This window comes from Lithobates pipiens, unplaced genomic scaffold (assembly GCF_037356315.1).
Source record: "Lithobates pipiens isolate NorthernLeopardFrog02 unplaced genomic scaffold, aLitPip1_a1.2 Scaffold_19, whole genome shotgun sequence".
Taxonomy (NCBI): domain Eukaryota; kingdom Metazoa; phylum Chordata; class Amphibia; order Anura; family Ranidae; genus Lithobates; species Lithobates pipiens.
The window spans coordinates 579,637,930-579,660,083 of NW_027507764.1; positions in this window are offsets into that span (position 1 = coordinate 579,637,930).

Here is a 22,154-nt window from a genome sequence, read left to right on the forward strand (position 1 = left end):
CTACGCCGACTCTGAGCGCCATCCCACTAGAAGACTTCCAGGGGCGCTATGAAGAATGAAAAAAACCCTGGGAACGTTGTGTACACTCACAAGGTGCGTACTTCAAAGGAGACAATGTTCAAGTGTAACATTTTTCAATAAAATCATTTTTTAAATATCATTCTCATTACTTTGTGGACACACCTCGTATAATGACACTGTTCACTGTAAATGTGGCTCCTCGTGTTGCTTCTTCCTCGTACTTTCCAGCCCTGCTGTACAGGGACTGCAAGAAGTTGATACCAAATCACATTCAGTTACTTACATTGCTTGAATTTAAAAAATAAATATATGTTTATACAGCTGCATTCATTTGTGTCTTTTATATCTGCATCGAGTTTGGCTTCAATGGTCTAATTTGCAATAGTTTCTCATAGTTGTGCTCCTTATTTATTTGGATCTCCTCCTCTGCAGCCTTTCCAGTTCCAGGACATCTTTTTGGTTAAAGTGGTTGTAAACCCTTACAAAACCACTTTGTACTACAGGTAAGTCCATAATAAGGCTTTCCTGTAGCTTCCCCGGATATCTCCTAAACCTGCACAGTTTAGGAGATATCTCCTGTATCAGCATGTGCTGACGTCATCCGCACATATGCACTGAAGCAACGGCTCATTCGTGCCGTTGCTTCAGTTGATGTACCGTTACCGGCGGCTCCCGCATGCATGCTGTGCATACTAGCTCATTACGCCTTTGTCTTGCAGGTTTCTTTTTGTTTTTTGTTTTTTAGTGGATTTACAACCACTTTAAGGGCCGGTTCACACAGGGGCGACCCGTCAGGCGACTTAGCCGCCTGACAAGTCGCACCCTGCTCTATGCAATGGAGCCGTTCTAATCGGAGCGACTCAAGTCGATCCGACTTAGAAAAAGGTTCCTGTACGACTTTTGGGGTGACTTGCATTGACTTCTATACAGAAGTCATTTCACAAGCCGCCGCTAAAGTCGAATCCCGGTCGCCTGAGGCAGTCGCGCTGCAAGTTGTGCTGCCTCAGTGTGAACGGGCTCTAACTACTTTCAAAACTAGAGTGGACAGTATGTGTGAGATAAGTCCATACAAGGTTTTTACTGTACTGAAGTAATATGACTCTCTTGAGTCCTCTTGATGTTAGATGTAGAAGCTGCAGATTGGAATTGAGATCTCATATGAACTGAATCCGTTAGGAGAAATACACGAAAGCTGCCTTTGCTGAATTTTGCAATCTGTAAGGGTTTGTGATCCTCATCCTTCCTTCTCTACCTCAGAACTACCATGTGTTTGTCAAGTGTACGTGTTTACTTCAAGTTAGAGCTCATTTACACTTGCTTCGACTTCAACTTCAACTTCGGACAGGCTTTGATAAAACTTTCTTAACGCTAGTCAAAGCTCCTGTCACTAAATACAATGGTTAGCTTACAGTCTTGTTTACACCTTGCTTTTGATTTGGTTTGGCTTCACTTCAAAAATCATACCCCTTGTAGCTTCAGTGGTGCTTCAAAGTGTCTTCAAAGCCTCCATATAAGTCTATGGCAAAGCTCACTTGAAGCCCCACTGAAGCCGCACCAAAACCTCATTAAAGCCCCACAAAGCCTTATTGAAGCCCCGCAAAGCCTCACCGAAGCTTCACTGAAGCCACAAATCGAAGTCCCGCAAAGCTTTACCGAAGCTTCACCAAAGCCTCATCGAAGCACCAAGCAAAAGCAAGGTGTAAACAGGACTGTAAGCCAAACATTTATTTAGTGACGGGAGCTTTGACTGGCATTCAGAGAGCTTTAACAAAGCCTGTCCGAAGCCTTGTTTTGAAGTAAAGTGTAAACTAGCCCTAAGTGACTCATCAAGAAGGGAAGGAAGGACGAGGAATCAGATGAATGGTGTTGGAGCGTGCACCACCAAGAACATGCCAGGAATAGAAGATCACATTTTTTTTTCTCTAATTACAAGGACATCCACATCCTTCTCTGTCATTGACTTTTTATCCTTTTTTTCTTAATGAACTGTTCTTGGAGTTGTTGGAAGTGAGCCGGCTGTGTACACTGTGCATGTAATACAAGCATTGCTAGGGGAAAAGTGAAGGAGCATTTTTTGCCTCTGCCATAATTCCTGGCTCTGTTCCGCCTGCTTTGGAGTTTGGGGTTTTTCTGCCAATCCTCCTTTTACACTATTGATAGTAAAAACACTTTTAACCACTTCCTGCCCAAGAACATCATATGACATCCTTGGGTTGAAGTGGTGATATCTGAATGAGAAGAAATAAAAGTGCAGCGCTTAGCCTCTAAATATAAATGTGACTTAATAAGAAAATGTATACATTTTAGTGAAAAACCTAAATAATGTGAATCTAAATATTGTGAATCTAAATAATGTAAAAGTCATTAATGAAAAATACTTTCAAAGATCAATTATCAAATAAAAAACGTTTGTCTGTAACTCAAATGTCCAATAAAATTGCAAAACCAAAACCAAAAAGTAAAAAAAATGTATGGTGCAAAACAGTGTAGATAATGTCCCATGTGAATATACAACAAAGTGTAGTTAATCTTGTTTGTTCAAACAAAAATAATGCTTGACCACGTGGATCCTTCACCTCTATAAATCAATAATGAATGGAGGCTTACCAGATCACCGGTCGGTATGCGCAGATACGGACACATAGACGTTTCGATGCGGAAAACGACCCACTCCTTCGGATATCTCGTAATCACCGAATCAGCTCGGATTCTCTCATAAGCCGGTCTGCGCGGATACGAACACGTAGGCGTTTCGATACAGGAAGCCGGAAAACAGCCCACTCCTTCGAATATCTCGTAGTCACCAAATCAGCTCGGATCCTCTCATAAGCCTCGAAGCGTCATATCACCAGAAAACAAAAATAAAAGTGCGCCAAATCGTGTAGTAAGGTTTGAACAAATTTTTAATTTTTATTCAACCGAATGGTTTAAGCGCTAAAAAATGACTCCACCGAGTCATACGAAAGTAAACGTATCGTTAAAAATGAACAAATTGCTAGCAAAAAAAATAAAAAATATACGAATGCTAAAGCACAAAGGGTGAGCGTGCAGCTACAGGCTTCATTCAGATATCTGTGTTTTCAGCCATCAATTCCCTCTAATGTAAAAGCCACCCTAGCCGGTGTAGTGTCATATTTTGCTCCCCATCATAGAATGCTCCGGAAGTGACGTTACGGCCAGAAACTTTGCACTGTGCATGCGCGATGCGTTCCAAATGCTTGCATCATGCGTTCCAGAGGATTTCCGACAATGTAGTTCAATGAAACTGTCAGATAATGTCACGGGAGTGAGGGGAGGTAATCGTGACATTAACTTTAGACAGAGCAGAGAGCGGCGGAGAGAGAGCAGGTAACTGTGGCTCAGGGAGGGGATTACCTCCCCTCACTTCTCTGACATTATCTGAAGGTTTCACTGGTCTGCATTGCCGCAAATCATTTGGAACGCATGGCGCAAGTGTTTGGAACACATCACGCATGCGCAGTGCTAAATTTCTGGCTGCAACGTCACTTCCGGGGCATTCTATGATGGGGAGCAAAATATGACACTACACCGGATTACCTGGATGGTCCCTGGCCATCTCTATGACCCTGGGAGACTGGAAGCGACATCATGACTTCATGTCCGGCATGAGCAAATCTAAACATTGCCAGTTTTTTACCTGGAAAGCAGAGATCAATGTTTTTTTTTTGCATCTCATGCTTTCCAGGGTAGGGGAGATATCTGGGGTCTCATTGGCCTCAGATGTCTCCATAAAGAGGACCTGTCATGCCTTATTTCTATAACAAGGGATGTTTACCTTTCTTGTAATAGGAGTAAAAGTAATCCAAAAAATAAAGGGGCAGTGTAATAAAATAAATAAATAAAAATTGAAAGAGCCCCGTCCGCTCGTGCTCGCCTGCAGAAGTGAACACATATGTAAACGGCATACGAACCACACATGTGAGGTATCACCGCAAAAGTTAGAGCGAGAGCAATAATTCTGCCACTGGACCACCTCTAAACTGGTAACCTGTAAAAATGTTTAAAGCATAATACTAGGGAGATTTTTTTAAATACTGAACTTTGGCGCCATTCCATGAGTGCGCGCAAATTTAAAGCGTGATGTTAGGTATTTATTCACTCGGTGTACCATCACATTTCACATAATTAAAAAAAAAAAAATGGAGTAAATATTGTGACTTAGATATTTTATAGATAGGCAACTCCTATCCTCATATTGATGAGTGGCTCCAAATGAATAATAACTACTGCAGTAGGGAACAGGCACAAAAGATACCCTCAGCATCTTTCCAAATAACTGTTCTCCTTTATTTTGACGCATTTGAAGGTTTTTATACACATGATTACGTAGTTATCACATTAATATTACAATTGTACATTTATGGTAGCAAGGGGCATTACATAGGCAGGCTAATTCTAATCAGGACTCAAAAAATGCAAAACATGTACTGAAAACATTATTAGTGCCGTGTGCACAGTGAGGGCATTGTGCAACACATATAATATAGAATACAATTATATACAGAATTTACAAATTTCCATTACAGTCTCCTCTCTTTTGATCAATATTTTGATCACTAACCATACCTGCTATCACCTTTAACCTGGAACCTCCACACGCTTAGGTGAAGGTAGTCCTGGCCAAAGAGGCAAGAACTCCATTGTGGAAAATATACCGCATTTATCGGCGTATAACACTCGCCGGCGTATAACATGCACTCCAAGTTTAGGAGGGAATTTTAAAGAAAAAAAAACTTTTAGGAGGGAAGTTTAAGGAAAAAAACTTACATTTAAATGCCCTTTAATGCAGCCTTGTCAGTGTCATTTGCAGCCTTGCATTGCAGCCTTGTCAGTCATTTGCAGCCTTGTTGGCCGGACACTTTTTGACAGAACACCGGCTTGCCATTTAAAAATGGCGCCGTCGAGATACAGAGCGGATGTCCTGAGTATCTGGGCGACGCTCGGTGGCTCTCGGCCATTTTCGGCAGCTTTCAGCTATTTCCAAGTTTCCGAAAGCCGACAAGAACGGCCGAGTGCGGCCGAAAGCCACAGAGAATGGCCGAAAGCAACAAATTATTGATAAGACATATTTACAGAGTACTGGCTGTACACTCCTGTGGCCAGAATGGCCTTCTAGCTTAATTGTTGGTATGCTGACTTATCAGCACATGTAAACACAGACAATTTGGCATAAAATGGAAGAGGTACAAAAGACAAACATGACTACAACATGGCTAAACTACTTTTCAAATATATATATATATCCCTTACAATTAAAGTAATTGAATCATAAAGTACCCTAGACCGTGATCACAAGAGGGAAACAAATCAAACACAGAGATTTCTTTAATTTAGTAATTTTTTGCAGTGTCTGGTGTGGATCCAGGTGACTTTTCCTTCAAACTGTACATGAAATAGATGCTGTATTGAGTCTCCAAACATTTCCTTATATATAAATGTCTCTTAACAATCCACAAGTCACCTGGCTTTAGTTTTAGATCCTTCCAAACATTTAGGATCTGGAGTTGGGGAGAAAACAGATAAATAAGTTTGTCAAAAACCTTAAAAGATCAGCAACATTCTCTGTGAGATCCAAATGGAGGACTTCAGCTGCTGAGACAAAATGTAAGCAAGTAACGCACTCCCAATCCAAATCCCATAGGGAGAGAGTCCAGCATCCCCTTAGGAGCTTGATAAAATATAATAAAACATTCAGGCAAAAGTTTTCTAGTTTCTTACTCTACTTTGTCCACTACATTGTAGACAGTAGGGGGTGTAAAAATAAAACTTCTAATAAGGACTCTCCTATAAAAATGATTTTCTCTGTTTCTCTCTGTAGATCCTGCACTCTGTACTTACAAACTACTTCTGATAACACTTTTTACTGTGGCCTTTGCAGTAGCATTTGCCACTGGACATCCAGAAAACATGTCCATACAAACAAAATACATACTCATAAGATCCTGACTTGGGCATCTGAATATATCTTTTTGTTATCTCTGGAAGGGATGTTCAGCTTTTGGTAACACCTTTGGTAACAGGTAAAACAATAAGTGGTATATTATAAAAACAACTGTGGAGAACCCTGGCTCTATCCCATGCTTTAAAGTGGAACAGTCGATCGCGCTACCGAGGGCCTACCGCGTGGAGTGGGCCACGGGCGTGACAACCGAGGAGTCCCAACAGATTCAAAAATAATTGTGATCACATTGTTTATCATTCGATTCGTTTCCCCGGGATATTTTGTTATAAATGTTTGTCTAAAAAACTGAAATTGGCATGGTGTCCTTCCAGCTTATCACCGACCTCTCATCCCAGCCACATTCTTTCATGAGAGCACAAAGGAGGGGGTCACATCTGTATACATGACACACACAAGAGAGAGAACTCACACATATACACAAATATCTCACTAAAATCGCTTAAATTTTTCCCATTTGTACACAACACATGCATATCATTCTCTCACTTTCTTTTAACTTTTTAATATTTCCTGCTTAACTAATGCTTTCTTTATTTTGTTCTGATATCCTTTGCATCCAATGTATTGTAATCCCATACTTCACATACTGTACCTCCTTTGATCAGACGGGCAGCCATAGTGCTCATCCCATCCTCCCTCTCTGACAACATAATAATAATAATAAAGTATTCTGTTTTAACTCTCATTTCTCTGTTTCCTGACTGTACTAGTTGTAGTGCCTGACCCCAAATTCATCCCACAACTTAACATCAAAATGTCCCTTTCTCTCTAGTGTTAATTGTCACCCTTCATCCATCCTGCTCACATAGATAGCTGTTTCTCTAGTTGTTTAGGATGGGTTCACACTGCTGCGATGCGGGAACGCTGCAAATCTACTGCGGGTTCCCGCATCGCATGCCTCCCGGCGGCAGTTCACACTGCCCTATGCGAACTGCTGGGAGTGTCAGTGAAAAGTTAATGACACCTCCAAATCAGTTCGCAGATCGCAGTGCGATCTGCAAACTCAGACAGGAATCGGATCGCATGGTGTGAACACCCAATGCGATCAGATTCTGCTGCGGACCAAAAAAAGGGTCCTGTACGGGTTTGGGCCGGATGCGATGCAATGCGAATTCAGCCATACTATCTGTATGGCTGAAATCGCATCGCACAGAGATCGCATGTGATTTGCACTGCAGTGCGGTGCGAATCACATCCGATCTCGTACACCGAAGCAGTGTGAACCCAGCCTTACTCTGCATGATTCTTAGTCCCTGTGAATATTGGTGGTAACCCAGTTATCTATTGTGGATCCCTGTCCTATTTAACCATTAATCTAGGGGCTCAGTATAGGTGAAACAACACCTTCGGTTCATATATAGCGCTCCTCTTGCGCTGGGCATTTTTGGGGGTCTTACAGTTCATTCCCTTACTTAATTTAATGCCCATAATGATTGGCCAGTCGTCTCTACGTGTTCTTATACCCTCTTGCCTCTAAACTACTTTATCTAGCAGATGTACTACATATACCTGTGAACAGCACTATTCTTCCCTTTCTTATCTATAACACTCCGATGGACAGTACACAGTGACAACATAACATATAACCACCAATCAATACAGTTCGATTAAGGGGAGTAAAATAGGTACCCTTTGTCCCAAAAATGCCTTACCGATCAAGGAAGTCTGATAACTGAAATGTAAGCAAAAGACTTACCTCAGCCGGCTGATTATCAGAAATTCCCGGATTGTCTCAAGCTCCTCGTTTCGGATACTCAGGGTCACCTAAAAACCCCTCCTAGGCAAAGCTCGCCACCTGAAACAGATATTTTATTGATAGGCAACTCCTATCCTCATATTGATTAGTGGTTCCAAATTAATAATAACTACTGCAGTAGGGAACAGACACAAAAGATACGTTCAGTATCTTTCCAAATAACTATTCTCCTTTAGTATGATGCATTTGAAGGTTTTTATACACATGATTACGTAGGTATCATATTAATATTATAATTGTACGTTTATGGTAGCAAGGGGCATTACATAGGCAGGCTAATTCTAATCAGGACTCGAAAGAATGCAAAACATGTACTGAAAACATTATTAGTGCCGTGTGCACAGTAAGGGTAAAGTGCAACACATATAAAATAGAATACAATTATATACAGAACTTACAAATTTCCATTACAATTGGTTTTGTTTTTCTTTAATTCATTAAAGTGTTTTTTTTTCTAAAAATGCGTTTGAAAAATTGCTGCGCAAATACCGTGTGACATAAATTGTAACAATCAGCATTTTATTGGCTAGGGTCTCTGTTTAAATATATATATATATATATATATATATATATATATATATATATATATATATATATATAAAATGTTTGTGGGTTTCAAGTAATTTTCCAGCAAAAGAAATATGATATTTACATGTAGGAGAGGAATGGCAGAATAAACCCGGTATGGAAGTGGTTAAAAATCCAGCAGGAATGGTGGGATACCCTCATAATGGGCACAGCAGGTGAACCTGGGAACTCAGCTTAAAGTGATTATAAAGTTTCGTGTTTTAAAAAAAAATTAAAATAACAAACATGTCACGCCTGCTCTGTTCAATGATTTGAGGCGGATCTCCTGGCCCCTCCTCTTCGGCGCATGCCCCCTGGGAAAGCCACTTTCCCTGGGGACACCCGTGCGTGCTCACTCCCGGGCCGCCCAGTTTGCATCTATTGACACAGGCCAGGCGACTTGGCCCCACCCCCTGCTCCCTCGCCATGGCATTTGATTGACAGCAGCTGGAGCCAACATCGTTGGATTGGAGCAAGCTCGGGTAAGAATAAGGGGGGCTAGAATAAGGGGGGGCTCCTGCATCAAATAAGGTTTTTTACCTTAAAGCAGAGTTCCACCTAAAAATGGAGCTTCCGCTTTAAATGAAGGTGACCCCCTGACATGCCACATTTGGTATGTCATTTTTTTTGGGGGGGAACGGATACCCTCTTTTTAGAGGCATCCAGCTCCCACTTCCTCCCGGGGCTCCACGGCGCTGGAAGGAAGTTCACCTCTCCCCCCTCCCTCCCTGCAATCTTCTGGGACAAGTCACAGGTACCTGAAGATTGCCCCTAATCCTCCTAATTAGGGAACTTACATAGTAAGGTTAGACTGAAAGGAGTCAAGTAGGTAGTGAGTGGTTAGGGTAAAGTGTAAGGTTTGTGTCGGGGTTGTGTATTTTGCGGTGATTGGAGAGTGTGTGGTGTGAGAAAATGTATTTATTTATTTTTCTCCTTCCTCTCTTGTTGTCCTATGGGCACCATAAAAATGTGTTCCTTCAATGTTAGAGGCCTAAATGTAGCAACAAATAGATCGCAGATTCTGTACTCTCGCTATAGATAAACTGTTGGCATTGTTTTCTTTCAGGAGACGCATTTTCGCTCAGATCTCATACCTAATATACAAAATAGATATTATTCTACCTGGTTTCATGATACCTTTTCCTATTCTAAATCTAGGGGAGTCTCCATAACAATTCACAAGTCAATAACCTATCAGGTACTGGAAAGTTGCATAAACCAAAATGGTAGGGCAATATTACTCAAACTTGCAATATACGGTAAAAAGTATACATTTATCAATATACTGTATATATACCCAACCTAGATCAGATTAAAATAGGTACCCAAATGCTAATAGATCTTATGGAAAGAGCAGAGGGGGTTACAGTAATAGGGGGAGACTTCAATTTCGTTTTTAACCGAGATATGGATACTACAGCATCCTCAATGTCCCAGATGAGTAGTGATAAAAAGAAATTAAATGATATGTTAACAGTAGAAGTGGAACAATTGGAAAAGGAATTTTCAGAGATTGAAATACAGAATATAATTAATTTATTAGTACCGGGAAAGAGTCCCGGCCCAGACGGCTTTACCCCACGGTTCTATAAGACATTTAAAGATCTGCTAATTCCAATCATGAAGCGGTCTTTTAATTCGGTGTCTGCCTCTCAGCCGTTTGTCTCACAGGGTATGCAGGCATATATTTCACTTATACCTAAGCCAGAGAAAGATCTTACAATCTGTGGAAATTATCAACCAATCTCGTTGACAAATATTGATCTTCGATTATATTCAAAAATCATTGCCAACAGACTAAGCCCCCATACACATGGTCGGAGATTCCGGCAACCAAATACGTTGGATTAATTCCGACGGATTAATTCCGGAAGAGGTCCGGAAGTGATGTTGCATACACACGGTCGGACTCAGTTGTCAGAAAATCCAATTGTACATAACGTGATGACGTTATTTTGTTACGACGGGACTACGTTCAGGCTAGAAGCCAATAGCTTTGGTCTAGGAATTTGATCTGAGCATGCGTGGCACTTTGTCCATCGGAGTAGGCTACACATGATCGGAGTATGTCTGATCGGAGCATTTTGTTGGAAAATTTTTCCGGCAAGTTGGAAAAGTTGGTCCGTCGGATATTCCGACGGAAACAGTCCGATGCAGACCACACACATATCCGACAAAACAGTCCGATAGGAAACATTCTGTCGGAATCTCCGACCGTGTGTACAAGGGCTTACACTGATACTGCCGACATACATACACTTAGACCAAGTTAGATTTATAAAGGGACGAAAGGCCAGAGATAACACCGTGAAGACTCTGACGCTTATAGAATATGTCCAGAAACACGCCATCCAATCCTCCCTTCTGGCAATAGATGCAGAGAAGGCTTTTGATAGGGTGGGATGGCGTTTTTTGAAGGGACATTAAGACAATGGGGGTGGGCCCACTGCTTCGGAAAAAAATAATGGTTTTATACCATAGCCCAACTGCTAGAATACGGGCAAATGGAGATTTATCAGATATAGTTACTATAGCTAATGTAACTCGACAGGGATGTCCCCTGTCCCCATTGCTATATGTATTAGCTATGGAACATTTGGCAATGGCGATTCGGAATAATAGAGATATACAAGGAATAAAAGTGGGGGATGAAGAATATAAAATGTCGGTATACACAGATGATCTGCTTATATATATCACAAATCCAGAAGTGACACTAAGGCCGCGTACACACGGGCGGACTGTTCGCCCAACTTTGTCTGCTGAACAGTGTTTCAGCGGACAGTCCGCTCGTGTGTGGGCTTCAGCGGACAGTTTCAGCGGACAGTCTGATGAACAAAGTTTTTCGGAATTTCCGTTAGACAGTCCGCTGAAACTTGGTTTGAGCGGACAGTCCGCTCGTGTGTAGGCTTGTTCGTCAAACTAAGTTTCGCGCATGCTCAGAAAGGATTTACACGGCGAAGGTTGCATTGCAGTGTATTGGACGTCGAATTTCTCGTCCCGTCGTACGTTCCGTTCACGTCATCGCGCAAGTTTTCAGCGGACTGTTCGTTCGTCGTGTGTGGTCAAGTCCGTTCATGCTAATTTTGAGCGGACTGTTTCTCAAACTGTCTGATGAACTAAGTTGAGCGAACAGTCCGCTCGTGTGTATGCGGCCTAACTTAATTAAGGAATTTAAACGTTTTTCGGAATTGAGCAACTTTAAAGTGAATTATAATAAATCTGAAGCTCTGAATATTACGCTACTAATGAATACTGTGGAACATGTCAGGAAAATGCAATCAAATATCTAGGAACATTCATTCCCAGAGAGATGGAGAAGCTCCAGGATTGTAATTATATGCGAAAAATAATAAAGACACTTCAACAATATGATAAGGGGATTTTTTCTTTGATGGGTAGAATAAATATTATACAAATGGATATATTGCCTAATGCCCCGTACACACATTCCGATTATCGTAAGACAGATCGTTCACATTTTGTTGCATACAACTAAGATTAAATACAACAGTGCAAAATGTGTGTAAGATTTTTGTCATACGATTCTGAAAAAATCTTCCGTTGTGCGTAGCTACGTATTTTAAATGATGTCAAATACGTGTGACCCGTGTGTCCTGGTTTATTTTCGTGTTTCCGATCATGCGTGGTGTTTGTCGAACGACTTTTAATCGGACGCATACTGTAGTTTTCCTGTTTGTCCCTTCGGATTTGGTTGGACAGACTGTCGTGATCGGCTGTCGAAAGCTGCGTACTAACCATCAGATTATCGAACGATCTGTCCGAAAGCGACTTTTGTGGTCCGATAATCGGAACGTGTGTACGGGGCATAAGATACTATATATATTTCAGACTATCCCAATATTTCCCTCAATAAACATCTTGAATCTCCTATGTAAGGCTATAGGGAGCTTTATCTGGGCAGGGAAGCCTGCCAGAATTAGCAGAGAAGTATTGACTATTGACTATTGTGGATTGGTTTCACAATGCAGAATGCAAGCAATGGGTAAAACTCGAAGAGGAGATCGCAGCCATGAAACTGAAATAATTGCCATGGATAAGGAGGGAAAATAGGCCCACGGGGGGAGTTGCCTTTCTTGGTAGTATCAACACTGAAAGTATGGGACGGATTGATGAAGAGGGGGATAGGGTCTACATACATAGGTCCAATGACACCCCTCTTCAGTAATCTAGAATTTCCACCGGTATTGGAGGCTATGACCTTCCTAAAATGGCAGAGAAGGGATGGCATAAGGGTGGTACAGACAATGGAGGGGAATAGACCTCTTCCGTTGGAAGCTCTAGGTATCGAATATAAAAGGAATTGGATGCAATACTGGCAGCTTCAAAAATATATCACTACCCTCACGAAGGGGGGCATACTGGATAGATCACTGACAGAGCTGGAAAAATTATTCCTACAAGAGCAGAAACCAACACATAATCTATCTAATGTATACAAACATTTAATAAAACAAAATAAGGAGCAGGAGATAAGTTATATAAAAAGGTGGGAGGAAGAACTAGGGATCAATATCCCCAGAGCTAAATGGGTAAAAGCAATTATATTAACACACAAACTATCAATTTCTAATAGACATCAAGAAAGAAACTATAAAATATTAGCCAGATGGTATAAATGCCCAGTAGATATGCATAATATAAATCCAGAGAACAAAGACATCTGCTGGAGATGTCGGGGGACAAAGGGCACAATGTCACATACGTGGTTCTTTTGTCTTGGGGTTCAGACATTTTGGAAAAAAATATATAAAATGTATCTGGCTGTGACAGGAATAAACTTACAACCAGATATATTTGTATCAGTACTGTCAATGATCCCCGGGTTCGAGAAAAAATATAAAATAGGTATTTTGAAACACTTTTTAACTGCAGCACGAACGATTATAGCTAGAAAGTGGAAAAGTAGGGTGGAACCTTCCATAGATGAATGGATGTGTGAGATGGGTGAGATGTGTTCCCTGAAAGAGAGGATGATGATCAAAAAAAGGTAAAAAAAAAAAAACAAATAATGGCAGCATGGCAAATTTGAGAAGAGTTTCATTGCCCCTATTGAGGGAGATATAGGAAATGGAGATAAGGGAGAGAGGATCAAGGGAAAGGGAAGCAATATCAAGAAAAAAAGGAATTATTTTTATTTTATGGGGTGTTGAGATTCTTTGTGTGGTTGTGAGTGTTGGGGGGGGGGGGGTAGTATGAATGAGAAACATTGGGTCTAGGATAATATGCAGTGATATGGATTCAATACAAGAAATGATATGGCAAAAGTAAATGCAGGTTATTGGGGTGTTAGGAATTGATTTTATATTTTTTATGTGTAAAACAGATGGTAATCCAAATACTCTGTTAGATAAAATATGGCTTTGTATGGCTTTGTAAATGTTGTATAATAATTGTAAAAAATTATGTTAAATAAAAAAAATCCATCAGAGAGATAGCAGCAACAGTGGCAAATCAACAGTTTGGTACATTTTAAGGAAAGAAGAACGCACTGGTGAGCTCAGCAACATAAAAAGGCCTGGAGGTCCATGGAAAACAACAGTGCTGGATGATCGCAGGATCCTCTCTATGGTAAAGAAAACCCAATTCACAACATCCAGACAAGAGAAAGACACTCTCCCGGAGGTGGGGGTATCATTGTCAAAGACTACAATCAAGAGAAGACTTCACAAGAGCAAATACAGAGGGATCATCACAAGGTACACACCATTCATAAGCCTGAAGAATAGAAAAGCCAGATTAGACTGCCAAAAAACATCTAAAAAAGTCAGACCAGTCCTGGAAAACATTTTTTGGATGGATGAAACTTAGGCCGCGTACACACGGGCGGATTGTCTGCCCAACTAAGTTCGGCAGACAATCCGACAGACAGTCCGTTCAAAATTTGCATGAACGGACTTGACCACACACGATGAGCAGACAGTCTGCTGAAAGCGTGCGTGATGACGTGTACAGCACGTACGACGGGACTAGAAAAACAACGTCCTATACACTGCAATGCAACCTTCGGCCGTGTAACCCTTTCTGAGGATGCGCCATACTTAGTCCGTCCAACTTGCCTACACACGAGCGGACTGTCCACTGAAACCAAGTTTGGACGAACAAAACCAAGTTTGAACGGACTGTCTTACGGAAATTCCGTAAGACTTTGTTCGTCAGACTGTCCGCTGAAAAAGTCAGCTGAAGCCCACACACGAGCGGATTGTCCGCCGAAACACTGTTCAGCGGACTAAGTTGGACAGACAATCCGCCCGTGTGTACGCGGCCTAAGATTAATCTGTACCAGAATAACTGGAAGAAAAAAGTGTGGACGAGGCTTGGAACAGCTCATTATCCAAAGCACATGTCATCTGTGGTCACATGGTGGAGCTTTCAGTGTGATGGCATGGGCATGCATGGCTTCCGGTGGCACTGGGTCATTGGTGTTTATTGATGTGACAGGAGACAGAAGCAGCTGGATGAATTCTGCAGCATTTATAGATATACTGTCAGCTCAGATTCAGCCAAATTCAGCAAAGTTGATTGGACGGCGCTTCCCAATATAGATGCACAATGGTCCAAACACACTGCAAGCTGCAAATAATCCAAAAGCTGCAACTGAAAACCCAGGAGCTTTTGAAGGAAAAGAAGTGGAATATTCTGCAATGGCTGAGTCAATCACCTGATCTCAACCCAATTGAGCATGCTGTCAGGTCACCTTGAGGCGAGGTGACAGGTAGGGATGGCCGAACAGTTCGCCCGGCGGTCGTTTCGCAGCGAATTTCGGCTGTTCGCGGTCTGCCAGTTCGGCGGACTATTGGCGTCGTTCGCCCGGCGGACTTCCGTGTTTTTACTGTGTAAAGGAACTTTGACCTTATGACACATCCATCATGGGGTACAGGACAGCCAATTGAGACATTACAGCACATGGACACTTGGACATTCCCCCTAACTTATAAATACACCCGATCCGGCGGCCATTTTACATTCTTTCTTCTGTCACTATAGGGAAAGGTTGCTGTTTGGAGCAGGGACAGATAAAACGCTAGCTATTTGGTACACAAAAGTTCTTTTCAGGACTGGTATAGGTGTTAGGTGTATATAGGTTTGCTGTGCTACTGATTGTTGCAGCAGCCTGAGTGTCTTTTGTCAGTTTAGATAAAAGGACAGAGCGCTGTGTCTGCTGCTATTTTAGGGACAGCCAGATTAGTCATCATCATCATCATCATCATTAGCTGTTACTATCAGGTCCACAAAAGAGCTATTCCAGTAACCAGTAATTGTTCCAGTCTCCTCTGTTTTGCCAGTTTGTATAGGGACAGGAAGGAAGCAGTGTGTCAGGCAGTGAGGGTCAGTTTAAAGAGTTGCTGTTACTATTAGTTCCACAAAGGTTCTTTTCAGGACTGGTATCAGTGGTACGGTAATAGGCTTGTACACGTATAATATTCTTTCTTCCAAATATAGAAAGAATATTATACTTGACTGCTGCCTTTCTGCTGCAGTCTGCTAATCATTCACAACTCACTTGTTCCACAAAGCTCTTTATCAGGACTGGTAACTTGTTCTGTGTAGGGTACTACAGTACATAGGGTTGAGTGCGGTACAGTCTGCTGTTCTGTAAGGACCGCTATCGGTCCACAATAGATAGGGTTGAGGTGCACCACTGCTGACCGCTGCCCTATAGTGCAGCAGTCCTTCAGCAGTATAGGGACTGACGTACAGTCTGCTAATCAGTCACACACAACCTACTTGGTCCACAAAGGTCCTTATAAGGACTGGTAACTTGGTGAAGGGTGCTACAGTACATAGGGTTGAGTGCGGTACAGTCTGCTGTTCTGTAAGGACCGCTATAGGTCCACAATAGATAGGGTTGAGGTGCACCACTGCTGACCGCTGCCCTATACTGCAGCAGTCCTTCAGCAGTATAGGGACTGACGTACAGTCTGCTAATCAGTCACACAAAACCTACTTGGTCCACAAAGGTCCTTATAAGGACTGGTAACTTGGTGAAGGGTGCTACAGTACATAGGGTTGAGTGAGGTACAGTCTGCTGTTCTGTAAGGACCGCTATCGGTCCACAATAGATAGGGTTGAGGTGCACCACTGCTGACCGCTGCCCTATACTGCAGCAGTCCTTCAGCAGTATAGGGACTGACGTACAGTCTGCTAATCAGTCACACACAACCTACTTGGTCCACAAAGGTCCTTATAAGGACTGGTAACTTGGTGAAGGGTGCTACAGTACATAGGGTTGAGTGCGGTACAGTCTGCTGTTCTGTAAGGACCGCTATAGGTCCACAATAGATAGGGTTGAGGTGCACCACTGCTGACCGCTGCCCTATACTGCAGCAGTCCTTCAGCAGTATAGGGACTGACGTACAGTCTGCTAATCAGTCACACACAACCTACTTGGTCCACAAAGGTCCTTATAAGGACTGGTAACTTGGACTGTTAGGGTGCTACAGTACATAGGGTTGAGTGAGGTACAGTCTGCCGTTCTGTAAGGATCAGTATCGGTCCACAATACATAGGGTTGAGGTGCACCACTGCTGACCGCTGCCCTATACTGCAGCAGTCCTTCAGCAGTATAAGGACTGACGTACAGTCCTCTTTGAAGTGGTTGAGCAGTGTCATATTTCTACTGGGGCTGCTTATGAGGGGATCACACCATCCCTGTGCTGTGCTGACTTTCTCCTGGGGGTTCTTATTATGAGGGGATCACACCATCCCTGTGCTGTGCTGAGTTTCTCCTGGGCCTGCTTATTATGAGGGGATCACACCATCCCTGTGCTGTGCTGACTTCCTCCTGGGGGTTCTTATTATGAGGGGATCACACCATCCCTGTGCTGTGCTGACTTCCTCCTGGGGGTTCTTATTATGAGGGGTTCACACCATCCCTGTGCTGTGCTGATTTTCTCCTGGGCCTGCTTATTATGAGGGGATCACACCATCCCTGTGCTGTGCTGACTTCCTCCTGGGGGTTCTTATTATGAGGGGATCACACCATCCCTGTGCTGTGCTGAGTTTCTCCTGGGCCTGCTTATTATGAGGGGATCACTCCATCCCTGTGCTGTGCTGACTTACTCCTGGGGGTTCTTATTATGAGGGGATCACACCATCCCTGTGCTGTGCTGACTTCCTCCTGGGGGTTCTTATTATGAGGGGATCACACCATCCCTGTGCTGTGCTGATTTTCTCCTGGGCCTGCTTATTATGAGGGGATCACACCATCCCTGTGCTGTGCTGACTTCCTCCTGGGGGTTCTTATTATGAGGGGATCACACCATCCCTGTGCTGTGCTGACTTCCTCCTGGGGCTGCTTACGGTGCTGCTGTCAGTGCTGTATATCACGGTGCTGGTGTGAGTGCTTAATGTCACGCTGCTGATGTCAGTGCTCTCTGTCACGGTGCTGCTGTCAGTGCTGTATATCACGGTGCTGATGTCAGTGCTGTATGTCACGCTTCTGATGTCAGTGCTCTCTATCAAGGTGCTGCTGTCAGTGCTGTATATCACGGTGCTGGTGTGAGTGATTTATGTCACACTGCTGATGTCAGTGCTCTCTATCATGGTGTTGCTGTCAATGCTGTATGTCACGGTGCTGGTGTTAATGCTTTATGTCACGCTGCTGATGTCAGTGCTCTCTATCACGGTGCTGTTGTCAGATGACTCTATCACGGTGCAGGTGTCATTGCTGTATGTCACGCTGCTGGTGATCATCTCCTGCACCCTCTTCTTTGCCTACCCTGGTCCCTGACCTACCGTCTCCTCCATTGCCTTCATGCGCTCCACAGTCCTGAATTGTCAGAACAATTTCCCATATAAAAAAAGAATGCTTGTAGTTATCGATCCCAAATTCACCTCATACATGTGTTATGTCATTGGCCATGTGGTGGGACTATGTTTGCCCAGCTAATAATTATTTTGTGGCTGCAAATTTGACCTAAAGGTTTGCAAAGTTCACCTCCCATTGAAGTCAATGGGGCCCACCGCGAACGTTCCGTTTCGCGAACTATCGGCCACGTTCGCGGTCTGCGTTCGCGAAAACGTCCCGTCGGAAGTTCGTCCATCACTAGTGACAGGTGGACACCGTAGGGATCAGGAGTGCACCGCAGATCCCACTGGGGTTAGAGCGTAAGATTCCCTGGGGCGCAGAGTCTAAGAGCCAGCAGGTGTACACCAGCGCCTCTAGTGGTGAGAATGGACTTGGCTGCAACTGGCTCCAGGTCGCGACCCCCAGGGTCCCCCAGCTCACACCCACAGTAGGCAACAGGAGGATAGGGATGGTGATGGACAAAGCCAAGGTCGGGGCCACAAGCAGACAAGAATAGTCGGGGACACGCCAAAAGGTCAGGATCACAGGCAAACAGGGTGTCAGGTCACCTTGAGGCGAGGTGACAGGTGCACACCGTAGGGATGCGGAGTGCACCGCAAGGTCGTGGACCCTACGGCTGACTGCTGCAGACGGGGACAGATCCCACTGGGGATAGAGCGTGAGATTCCCTGGGGCGCGGAGTCTAAGAGCCAGCAGGTGTTCACCAGAAGCCTCCAGAGGTGAGGATGGACTTGGCTGCAACTGGCTCCAGGTCGCGACCCCCAGGGTCCCCCAGCTCACACCCACAGTAGGCAACAGGAGGACAAGGATGAGGGACAAAGACAAGGTCGGTGTCACAAGCAGAACAGAATGGTCGGGTACATGCCAAAAGGTCAGGGTCACAGGCAAGCAGGCATAGTCAGAACACGCCAAAGTCGGTAACGGAAATCAGTAGCAGAGCACACGGCAGGCAAGCGGAAGCTAACAAACAAAGACTACACAATGGTTGATCAGCACTGAGCCCTGCAGTGCACAGGTTTATATAGGGCTCCCTGATAGAGCCTGGGGTGGAGCCATGCTTAGAGGAGAGGTTATAAAAACCACCAGGTGGAAGAAGCTGGCTTCTTAGTCTGAAGACATGAGGGAAGGTAAGCAAACACAGGAAGATCACTGCATAACCATGACAGTACCCTCCCTCTTACGAGGCCTCCCCCTTCCCTGCCTGGGTCCAGGCTTAAAGGGAAACTCCAGATGGAACCTCCTTAACAGACAGGGAGCAAAGACCTCGGATGCAGTGATCCAAGACCTCTCCTCAGGACCCAACCCTTTCCAAAGTACGAGGTATTGAAGAAAGCCTTTACGGAGTCGGGAATCCAAAACTTGACTAACCTCGTATTTTAGATTATCCTCAGAGACCGAAACAGAGGTAGGGAGAGGACGAGGGGACTTGAGGACTAAAGGCTTTTTAGGAATGGGTAGGGGCATGAGAAGATCAGGAGTCTGAGCAGGGTCCCCCAGACCCTTAAAGATGAGTTGGGCATCCATAACCGGACCACCAGACTGGGCAGAGGTCAGTGGATCCCTGAGGTCAGGTTGGTGAGAAAGTGACATGTCACAAGAGTCAAGCTGGGTAGCTGAAACAGAAACAGAATGCAGAGAACCCTGAGAAAAAGATTGAAAACCCCTCCTGGCCGAATGAGGTATTCTATTCAAAGGATGGATTGAGCATCTTAAATGGGTTTGAACGGACATAGTAGCAGTAGGGTGAGGCTGGATCACAGAAGGTCCTGAACAAGAAGCAGGAAGCTCATGGGGCATGGGCTGGACTGGCATAAGTGGTGCAGAGGCCGACTGAATAGTATAGTCAGATGTAGCGACCATCGCATCACAAGGCATAGCGACTCTGGAACTTGCAGACAAGTTAACCTGGCTGTGTGTCCAAGGGAGATTAGGGACAGGCAAAGGTAAATGGTTATGCAAACTGGAGTGAATGATCGACTCAGGTTCATAGGTGGGCTCCTCATCCAGAGTACCACATGACCCAGAGACTGCACCAGTCCGACTATTGCAGGACGTATCGCAGGGATCGCTATATACAGCAGGAAAAGCAGAAGATACTGGGATGGTGGAAACAGGAAGTTTCTCCTTTGGGGTACCCTTGAGTAGGCAGGAAGAGGAACAGGAGGAACCCCAAGCCAGGATCTGTCCAGCAGACCAGTCAACGTGTGGAGAATGGAGCCGAAACCAAGGAAGACCTAATATGATAGGAGATGAAGCCTTAGGTAAGACAAGGAAGGAAATCCACTCCTGGTGGAGTGTCCCTACTGACATCTTAACAGTAATAGTCTGGAAGCGGATAGGGCCCTCTGGGAGGACCGTGCCATCAATCGCCAAGACCACCAATGGTGTTGTAAGGGGCAAAAGGGTAAGTCTCATGGAGGATGCAGTTTCCCAATCCATGAAATTGGCAGCGGCTCCGGAATCCAGATGTGCAGAGACCGAACGAGAGGAAGCACTGACATGAAGCAACACAGAAAGGAGAAGACGAGAAGGTGAAGGTGATATTTCAGGGTCTAATACTCCACCTTCCAGATGTATTAGCCCTGAGCGTTTTTCCGGACGAAGAGAACAAGTGTCATGGAAATGACCTTTGGCCCCACAATAGAGGCATAGGCCCAGAGTTCTGCGCCTAGCGCGTTCTTCGGGAGATAACTTAGTCCAGCCCAACTGCATAGGTTCCTCGGTAGGCAGGGGGTGCTCCTCGGATCGAGGAGAAGGGACTGGGGACTCAGGCTGCCTAAAGAACGGGGAGTGCTGGCGTCTTTTTTCCAGGGCCCTCTCCTGAAAGCGAATATCGATCTGGTTACACAAGGTGATGACACTGTCCAGATCAGCAGGAAGGGATCTTCCTGCTAATTCATCCTTCACTCTATCAGAGAGGCCATGTAAAAAGGTTGCAACTAGGGCCTCATTATTCCAGCTCAATTCAGCTGTGAGGATACGGAACTGAAGAGCATACTGTCCCACAGAAGCGGACTCTTGACGGAGACGCAAGAGATCGCTAGCCGCTGAGGAGACACGACCCGGTTCCTCGAAGATATTCCGAAAAAGTTTCAAGAAATCAGACAGGTTAGAAACCACTGGATCATTCAGTTCCCACAGAGGAGCGGCCCAGGCTAACGCCTCGCCGGACAGGAGGGATATGATATATGCGACTTTTGCCCGATCGGACAGGAAGTTTTGGGGCAGAAGTTCAAAATGAATTGTGCACTGGCTAAGGAACCCCCTGCAAGCCTTGGAGTCCCCAGAGAAACGAACCGGAGCTGGTAGTTGTAATGAATGTGTGGCTGCGACTGATGTGATAGGTGCAGCGGCAGATAGCGGTTGAGGTTGTTGAACCGGGGGTCCTAATGAGGCCTGAACCTGATCAAAACGGGATGCCAAATCCTGAAGGAATTGCATCACCTGGGTCTGATGCGATTCTTGGGTCTCAAGTCGCCGAACTAAGCTCTGCAATGGATCATCTGCAGGAAGCGGCACGTCAGCCGGGTCCATGGCTGATCAAACTGTCAGGTCACCTTGAGGCGAGGTGACAGGTGCACACCGTAGGGATGCGGAGTGCACCGCAAGGTCGTGGACCCTACGGCTGACTGCTGCAGACGGGGACAGATCCCACTGGGGATAGAGCGTGAGATTCCCTGGGGCGCGGAGTCTAAGAGCCAGCAGGTGTTCACCAGAAGCCTCCAGAGGTGAGGATGGACTTGGCTACAACTGGCTCCAGGTCGCGACCCCCAGGGTCCCCCAGCTCACACCCACAGTAGGCAACAGGAGGGCAAGGATGAGGGACAAAGACAAGGTCGGTGTCACAAGCAGAACAGAATGGTCGGGTACATGCCAAAAGGTCAGGGTCACAGGCAAGCAGGCATAGTCAGAACACGCCAAAGTCGGTAACGGAAATCAGTAGCAGAGCACACGGCAGGCAAGCGGAAGCTAACAAACAAAGACTACACAATGGT